Source organism: Cryptomeria japonica, chromosome 7 (genome assembly GCF_030272615.1).
Source record: "Cryptomeria japonica chromosome 7, Sugi_1.0, whole genome shotgun sequence".
NCBI lineage: Eukaryota > Viridiplantae > Streptophyta > Pinopsida > Cupressales > Cupressaceae > Cryptomeria > Cryptomeria japonica.
In genome coordinates, this window is record NC_081411.1 from 170,280,400 (window position 1) to 170,290,495 (window position 10,096).

The 10,096-nt window shown below is 33.9% G+C and overlaps 1 long non-coding RNA gene across 1 annotated transcript; it reads left to right on the forward strand.

Annotated features, from left to right (window-relative positions):
• Positions 1–316: 316 nt before the first annotated feature.
• LOC131062377 (uncharacterized) lies at positions 317–7,903 on the forward strand. The gene is made up of 5 exons (XR_009110881.2): positions 317–481; positions 575–898; positions 4,591–4,899; positions 5,108–5,273; positions 6,691–7,903. It is a non-coding gene; the product is annotated as an uncharacterized LOC131062377 (long non-coding RNA).
• The last annotated feature ends 2,193 nt before the right edge of the window (positions 7,904–10,096 follow it).

Genomic DNA, 10,096 nt, shown 5'->3' on the forward strand with positions numbered 1-10,096 from the left:
TACGAAACAAGACTATTTCAGAATACTTCATCAAATGGAAAGGGCTACCCCTTGAGAATGCAACGTGGGAGGGGGCAGGAATTTTTGAACACCCTAATCTACGATTGCTTGAGGACAAGCAATCACAGGAAGGGAGGACTGTGATGAACCCAACAAAGTGAGGCCAGCTGGCCCAACCTTTGGTGTTGGCTAACACCCCTTAATTTTGCTTTATCCTATTTTTATTAGCGAAATAAGTGAAATTATTATAAATTTCACAATGTCGGCTTTCCCTGGGCTGACACTTCTTAGCTTAAGTTTTATTTTATTTTTGTGTTTTTCCAAACCGACCTATGGTCAACTTCTCAATAAACCGGCACAACCAACAGCCAGCTTATTTAAGGGAGGATGGTCGACACTTTGGGGCATGCTTGGATAGTGGATTGAAATGCCTGTGTGCACAAGTGGCAGCTGGGACGATCATCTCAGAGCCCAAGCAAAGGTGGGATGCAAACCCTTCTCTTTCAAATCTTATTACCAAGCGCTAGAATACAATACTGTTAGTATTTAGTAACTTGATCGCTATTGCTTGCAGAGAGGATTCGTAGTAAGGTTCCATCGTGTATAAGCCGTGGAAGAGCCCAAGTGAGCGCTGAAAGTGTTGGGTCGCATCACTGCCCAAGAATCGCAGTTGTAGCTGAATCAAAGATACATTGAAAGATGCAGAATCGAACCGTTTTTGGTATTCTAGCCGGGAGTAAGGATAAAAAAAGGATCATGCAGAATAATAAGGGCCCATACACCTCGGGAAGCAGACTGAAAGCCTAAGGATGCAAACGATTTCACTGGGAGCTATTTTCTGCCTTAGCCTTTGTCTTTGAGAGGGCTCAGGCCACAATAGACAAGACGATCTAAATCTGTATGATTCTGAATATTATGTTTTAAGCCATGCATTTATGTGAATCAGAAAAACATTGTTCATTGGATATTTTGCCCATGACTCTTTGCAATACAAATTAATACGGGTTACAACCTATGGTTCTGTTATCATTTCTGTTTTAGGGAGTTAGTTTGTTTTCTTTTCCTGTCTTTCTTCTTTGTAAGGGTTGCAATTTAGGAGTATGACATTTTTCACTAGTCTTCACACCATATGCTTCTAATTTGCTGCTGATGTATCCTGATGCAAAGATGTTCAAAACCATATTGCCTTGCCCTCCAAATGAGAAAATATGGTTTTACACACAAGCAAGGAGGAGGCTTCAGAACTTCAAAACTGATTCATTTTAAGCTCATTGGGAACTTCTGATGAATGGAGCCCCTCTTCACACCCTTGGCTGGTCTCTCACAGCTGTAGATGTGCAGAAACACTGGAGGTTTTCGTCTACAGGGCTCTCAAACCATAAGCTCCTCAAAGGAGATAAGGAGGAGAAAATATCAACAACATAACCTCTTTGCCCTATGTTTGCCTTTTAATACTTTTCCAAGTTACACCCTAATTAGGGTTGGAACCTTGTCACCCTAAATCAGATTTTATGAATTTAATAATATTCACTTTTCAACTCTTCTCTTTATGAACGCTCACCTTATGATATGTGCTTTTTTCCACTAAGTCATTGTTTTATCTCTCACTTCCCCTTTCACTCTCTCTAGAAATAAGAACTTAGAAAGGGTTAAACTTTATATTATAAATATATTTTAGGGGACCCAAGGAGACATTATGAAAATTTTGTTGAATTTGGTCATTGATGTCAATATGAACCAGCTGTGTTTAGTGTGATCTCTGCAATTTCCTGAGTTTCTATTTCAGTTTTATGGGATTTTGTTTCAGTATCATCTATGTTGAATGTAGTTCATTTCCTGACAAGTGGCAACTCTAGCTGGTTCTACTGTAAGTAGTTCTTCTGTCGCCTTTATGGTCTTGCAGATTTCTCAGTGTTTTAAGTGGTAGTCAAGACAGGAGTTTGACGGTGAGCAGGTCTGTCTTCTCTGTCTTCAGTTACATTCCTTGTGGCAGACTGAGTGCCAGTTTTTTTTGGTAGTGGCAGTGGCAGGCATAAGAATTTTTTTTAATTTTCTGCCGTATATTTCAGTGCTTCAGTTAATTATTGATTTTTCTGCTATGTTTGGTGTATGGACTCCTCTTGGCGTTTTTTTAAGGACTCGGAAAATGTGCTTTTTATCATACCTTGTGTGCTTGTGTATTCATTTTAGTCGCTTTTTCTGTCATGTCTGCAGAGGCGGTTTGTTTGTAACTGTATATTCTTTCTTCCAACTCACCTTTCCAACTATTCTGCGCACTGCTACAAGACGTATTTGCTTTTGAATCTCTTGGTTTTTAGACACAGATGGTTTTAGAAAAATGGTTCAGCTGAAATATGTTTGGACTGTGTCTTGTTGATGATTCAAAACTGATAACACTCTGTAGGTGGCGTGTTTGCTGCTGCAATTTTCAGTCTAAAGTTGAATTTATTTGATGAACGTGCTTTTCATTATCTCTCTGACTTGTGCTGGCATGTAAAAGGAACAGTTTTTTTTTTTCATTTTCACACCAGTCGTACATGTTGGCAAAACAGGTTCAGTTGAGTCGTGGCAAGAAGATACAGGTTGATGTGACTAGTTTCTAATATGAAGAGTAGTCGAAGATGTTAAATACAGAATGGAAGACGACTATGTGAGGTTGGACGTAAAACAAGGGGAACAGCTTTCATATATTATGATTCAAGTTTTCTTTATTTACCTTGAAAGCTGGACGTACAGTCGAAAAATAATTTCTCTTCATCAATCTTATTCTTTCTTTTGATGGGTGAATGAAAGTGATATGAAAAGAAGAGTCTAAAGGTTTTGGTGATGAAAGTGGATTATCAGAGATAGACGATCTTTCTTTTAAACTGAGAATGACAGGGTTGTGAGCTGTATTACAGACATCTAATTCCTTCAAATCAGTCATTTGTATTGCGTTGTTCTTGTTAATTACTTTGGAGCTTAAACTAAGAAAAACAACAGCTAATATGAGCTGTATTATTTCTCACATTGATAGATCTTAATTATGTAAAAGTTGGTGCTGCTGTGTATAGAAATTCCAGAGGTAGGAGCCTCTGTTATGAGAGTTGGTGCTCTTTTGTAACCTGGTTGGAGCCATTGGTAGGTGCCCAGTTTTGAAATATTAAAGTGTTGAGGAGCTGTGGTTTTTTATCCGAAAGGTTTTCTACGTGATAGCTGTTTTTCTGATTTCATATATTTTGTGGTCTTGTCTTGCATGTTCATCTATCATATCTTCCTTGGGTTATCATATGTTCAGTTGCTTAAAAGTTAAAGTACTGATTTACCCTTTAAATGGAGTGACTATTATAATGTTTTGGCAAAACAAAAAAAGGAACCTGTTGACATATTTTATGGAGACCAACCAGCTTGGGTCCTCCATCCAACCTGTTAGTCTACGAGGACCATTAATAGACTAACCTTGTAAGCAGAATTGGCTAAGGAGGGGACATTACAACCTTCACTTCTTTGGATGCTTCCTTCTTAATAGTTGTTTACTATTATTACAAAGCCATCGTTCTGAACCTTAGTATAGTCGTTGTATGTCTTTTTTATTGTCAAACTGATCATTCTTTTTAGCATGCTGTCTAATGCGCCCATTTCTTTGAACCAGGTGACATTAATCTTTTATTCATCATTGCCATAGTAGTAGTTGTGCGTTTGTACGAGAGTCACAGTCTTTGTGATGAATCGACCAGATTTCTTTTAGGTGTTGACTTTCATAGTGGAATCAATGCCGTTGCTTATGATGGCTAAACATATCGCTTCCTTTAATTAGATATTCTTGATTGCGTGCTCTCTTTTATACGAGTCCTCTTAATAAACTTGCTGCTCTCTTTTATACGAGTCTTCTTAATAAAATTGGTGCTCATTATTCAGAATGAATTCCTGTTCTTTGTTTGTCTTTGTAATGGTTTATTTGTGTCTTCTATCATCTATAAAGATAATACAAGGAGCTTTCTTTTAGTTGTTTGGTTCTAGAGATTTAGCATTGGGATGTGGACATCACAGGGTTAATTTTCTCCACTTTCCATGTTTGTGGAGGTTGATTTGCACCCTTTACATAATATATCTAATAATATATTTATTTTAGAAAACATGAATTAATGGTTCTTTACATAACATATCTAATAAAAAAGAAGGCTACGAGATAATGAGAATAAGAAGCATTAGGTATTGAAACTAGTTGTAAAGGAAAATATATTTGTTTTCTAGAAGTATTCATATTACAAATTATATATAAATAACATGATTTTATATTTGAATGTTAGTTTTAGCTGTTTAGCCTTTTTTTTAAACTCAGGTGCTTTAGTTAGTCTCTCCATTTATTAGATTAGACTTTATCTTCGATTTCATTAGTTTTGTAGATATCTATAAATATCGATAAAAATTTAAATTTCAACTTTAATGTTGATGAATAATTTGTAAACTGTTTTTGTTTAATATATGAATTTAATTTATTTTTAATAGAAATTGCTATGTTGATTATTAGGTATGGAAATTTAAATGGAAATCAAAAGGGAAATGTTTATTCTGTTTGTTTGTAATTATTTGTATGTATTGATTTTGCAGATAAAAAGAACATTCTGGAAACAAAAATCAAACGATCATAAGAGTGTTGAATGCTTCTCAAAGTGTTCATTGGATTGCAGTGCCTTTCTTAGTGGTGGGGGCAGCTTTAAAAGTTATAAGCACCATTAACAATAACAAGGAGTGTTTCATACTTCTTGAGTCTATGAATAATTTGTCAAAAGTGATACTCCAATTTCAAAATACTCCTATTGGAAAGATGGACTTGCATGCTGAATTGAATGAGTCTGTACAATTAATTGTGAAAGGAGCCATCCTTTCTTGCTCTCAGGAAAGTAAAGGATATATGAGGTACATAATGATCTTAACTTTCAACAGTTACTTTTTAATTTTTAGTAAGTATCTATAATGGTCTTTTGGGTTCTTGGTTCTGTAAAATGAAGATTAACTCTTAAACGTAACAACTAGTTTAGTGTTGGATAATCTAGAAAAAAGAATTATATTTGTCTTTTGTTCACTCAATTGTAATTTTTTTTCCGTTTGATTGTTTCATGTACAGAGGGGACAAAGATTTCATGGATAGACAGGAGCTTCAACAACTTACTAAAAATAAAGATGACATGTGAATACACTTCATGTGGAGGCCTTTGCTTTGACAAGCTTGTATATAGTTGGACCTGGACCTGTTTCGGCGTTCAACCAAGATTCAAGTAAAACATCACCAGGTAGTTTCTACTCTTTGGTTAAGAAATATATTTACATATTGCAACATTTCACATCTTTGAACAGAAAATTGAATAAGTCATTTGAATTGCCTGTAAATAAATAAAAAATCAATGTAGTGGTAAAAAAAATGATAGTAAATCTTACACTATTGGTAAAACAAAATTTTTTTTAAAGGAGAATTCATAAAAAATCATTTTGTAATTTTCAGTTTTATGTTATTCATGTCAAAATGATTATTTTCAATACAAAATATATGTTGCATCAATTATTCTCTAATTTATTAAGAATTTACAAAATTAACTACGAGGATTAGAAAATAGTAGAAAAATGTTTACATGCATTTACCATGCAAATTTTGTGTATTATATTTGGGTAGTTAGATGAATAGCTGAATAAACATCAACTATGAAAAACTGGTATAAAAGTAGAAGCAAAGTTTGCAATTGTATGGGAAACAATTGAGTCAATCATGTACAATTGATCATTCACATTTCTAATATCCATCTTGAGATGATCATTCACACCTCTAATATCCATCTTGAGATGAATGGTGGAGAGTCCTAATTTGTGTCTCAAAGCTACAAAACTATCTTCCTAATTTGTGCCTCAAAGCTACACAATTATCTTTGGGAAGATCTTTGGTGAAGATAACAGCTATTTGCTTAGATGTAGTAAAAATTATAGTTACACTTGCCAATATCTGAGAGAATGTTGATTAAAATAATGTTAGATATCTGTGTTTTAAATCTAACATGAAACATAGGGTTCGTAGTCATTGTGATGGTGCTACTATTATAACATGTATAGTAGTTGGATGTTTTCAAGTAGAGTTCAAAATTAATTTTTAGTATTTGGAAAGCTATTGTTGAAATAGTAGTTTCGGTGTTTTTTAACCAGATTTAAATCCGTACATGAAATGCATGTATAGTTGGATATTATGAAATTCTTTGATAGTTTTTCTGTGCTTCCTCTAAAGCTTTGTATTATAGTAACTGTTTAAATAATGTTCCTCCTTGCTGTTTAGAAAACAGTCTGTAATGAGAAGAAAGGAAAAGTCATTTGATCATTCAATTATGAGCAGTGCTGTAGTTATATTTATTCCTTTTGGCTGCCCGTTCAATTCAAGAATTATAGTTGTAAATTCTTTGTTCAATTCAATGGTATATGTTGTATGTAATTATTTAGTGAAGATTTTATTTGTTTAAAAGTTCTAGTTTAGCTGAGCAGTGGGTTTTAGAATCTTCAATATTGGCCTTTTCATTAGATATTTATTCCTTTCGGCTGCCTACTCAACTTGTTTCTCTCAATTCAGCGATTGACATCTCTCTTTTCATTCGCAACTGTAAGTCCTTGTGAAATTGTCTGATATTTTTTAATTCTTTCTCTAATTCAATGGGAAATTCTTGCACTTCACAGAAATGCGGCGTAAAGTGAAGCTAGGAGATTCATCCACTTCCACATTTCGACAGGATCAAAGGGAGTCAGGAATTGCGCCACAACCATCTCCAGCAGCCTCAACCATTTGTAGAGTTCGTCAAGACTTGAGGGCTATCCAACCAGAAAAATACAATCCTAAGAGAGTGGCATTAGGAATTTGTAATCATGCAGTGAGTCCGTACTTGTCTGAAATGGATAAGGAAAAGGTGAATATGGGTAAAGAAAAGGTGAATATGGGTGAAGAAAAGGTGAAGGCATTATGCACCACGATCAAAAGGCTAAAAGATGCGACTGTCGAAAGTTTGGTGGCAGAGATTCAGGGATTTGACCTGGAAATTAGGAAATGGTATGACCACAGCAGGGATAGTTTACCTGAGGAAATATTGGCATGGAATTTCGCTATGGATGGTTGTTTTATATTGGAATTTTTCAGATCGTTATACAGGATTGAAGATCCCATTGTTGAGAGGGAGATAATGACTGATATTCTCATGTTGGAAAATCAGATCCCTTTATTTGTTTTGAAAAAAATACTTGAACTGGAGTTTCAAACGCCTGAAAAAACAATCTCTTGCAATTCTTCCTTTTTCAATGGAAATTCTTCTAACAGAAGTTGAAGAAAATATGAAAGAAGACCCAAGCAAGAAGACCCAAGCCATTTGTTGCACTTGTTAAGCAAAAGCATAGAGGCTTTCTTACGGCCCTCAAATGTTCCTATAAGTGACTGGAGGGATTATATATTTGCAGTTGTGGACATTGAACAAAAATTTCCAATCAGATTCAAACCTAGCAGAGATGGACAAGTACGATTTAAAAAGGGATGGTTTGGATCAAGTACACTTTATCTTCCTCAAATCTATATTTCCGAAGAAACAGAACCACTTTTATGGAACTTGATGGCTTTTGCAATTAAGTCAGAGAACAACATAATTGCTCATTTTATATTTTTTATGAATTGCATAATGAGTTTAAACAATAAAACTATTGCTCTGCTTAAGAAAAAGCAAATTATTATTAGCAAAAAGAGTGAAGAAGAGTTGCATGCAATGTTCAGTGGGCTCACCAAAAGAATATGTGGCTGTGGCCCATTTGATAATTTGGAGAGACAGGTAAGAGAACATTGTAGCAGCCCATTCAACAATTGGATGTTATGGTTTCTCTGTCTACTATTTCAATTTGCTTTCGGTGGACTTATTCTACTATTTGTATTTGTCGCCTATGGATTTGTGATGAGATGGTAGATTATTTATTAGTTTATACATTGAGAACTTTATAAAAATAATTGTATTCTAAAAGTTTGGTTATCACTCTATTCCAAAACAAACAAGAGATGTCACAATGTTTTTTATTAAAATTGGAAATTTTGTAAATTCTAGTAATAACATTATTTTGACATCTTTAAGTAAATAGTTTGAGAGTTTTTTGTTATATTTTTTAATGATAAGATGTTGACTAGTAATACAATATATGAAAATTGACATGATTAGATTCTTATAGTGTAAGGTTATGTTGTGATTTTCTTTCGTGTTACATGTATGTAGTGAGTGTATTAGTTCTCGCTGGTGGCAGATTACTAATGCATTCATCTGATGCAATTTGTTTTACTGGTTGACCAATCGTGTTTCAAAATTTAAATATATTCTTTCTTTTACTATAGTTAGAACATTTAAATATTTTTTAATAATTTAAATATTATTATTTAGCCGCCTTTCTATTGGCTTAGTGGGCAAACAATCATGGTATAATTTAATTTTGTTATTTTTTTAAAGACAATTATTTTTAGTCGTCTCAAATGATATCTGAGTAAATCTTTTCGTAAGTGCGTATTAAATGTAAAGTGCTACGGACAGTAAGTGTGAAAGATTAATCCAGCTATGAAATTTTAATTGCCATTTAATTCATGTTTGATAGATATTGAATGCACAATTTATAGATATTGTTGTGCTTGTTCATTTTAATTGATTCACTATCGAAGCGTTCTCGGCCATTTCAGAAGCAGTTTTTGTGATTCAATGATTTTAGAAGATTGTTTAGGCAACAAGGATGCTATTTCTAGTTAATTAGTTTGATTGTGTTCTTCTCTGCATTCTTGTAGGTTTTAGGTGTGCTTTCTTATTCATTGTTGATTTCAGGGGTGTGCTTATTCATTGCCTGATTCTCGACATTTTTGTCCACATTCTCGCTGATTTCAGGGATATAATTGTGTCACATACACAAATTCTTCAACCTGCAGGGATACAACTGTATTTTTCATAGTTTTCATAGGCAGATTCTTAGACCTGCAACCTACCTTGAAAATTGTCAATTGCCCTGGGCATTGCTTCCTCTTATAATGCTACTGGAATTAAATCTGCTGACTTAAAAATCTTGATAATGTACATTCTTAGGTTAAATAAATGCAGATCAAATGTAGCAGAGTGTAATCTAAAATATTTATATAAGCTCCAATTTATTTGTGGACTCATCAGCACAAGCACTTAAATAATTTTAAAATTTTATAAAATCCATCTTGCCACTAGCGGGGAAAATGCTAATGCTTTTTAGAAGGGGTATTTTATGAACAACAATACTATCAAACATGGTATTTTTTGGCCCAAAAAACTCTCAAAATAAATACTGATAAGTTATGGCTTATTTTCAAGTACCTGGTTGTGATCAATTAGTAAAGAGGGCATTTTGTAGTTGCTCTGATATTTATGAGAGATTTATATCTACTGGTGCTAACTTAATCTTCTTTTAAGTTTCATGGAGGCTTAACTGTTGTCCATTACGAAAATCGTTGATTTAGTTCGTATTTCTTCTTCCCCTTCTCATGTTCTTGGGGCGCATTATCTACCCAGCAAATTAGTAATTATTTTTTATCACTTAATGATATTCGAGTTGAGGGAGAGGTTGCAGCCGATTTTCGAGGCTCCACAGTATATCTATAGCTCTTTTGCATCGATGTTTCACTTAAGTTGACATCAAATTTCTAGAGGCTTATAACTCTTGATTATCTGCATTCAAATTTTATGCACAAGTCTTGTGTTCTATTACAATTTCATTGCAGTGCAAATAGTTCATGGTTGGTATGGTGCAAAATTTTCAACAACACTATTTCCTTGCTCTATTATGTGATTCTTTTGCATTTGCATTTGATTCTCTTAACTTTATTTAAATTATCGGCACAATGCTTCTCTATAAGAAACTGAGTTTATAATTCAACTCTTACACGAGGGAAGCCTTTCACAAATCCAAACATATGATCTCTTCATAGATAACAGTTTCTAGAATAAAATTTACTTTTTTACCCCTACTGGCATTAAATTTGAGACCACACGGAATGCAAAGAATGAAAAATATAACAAAGGCTGTAATAATATTGAATAGATTTGACTGAATAAAT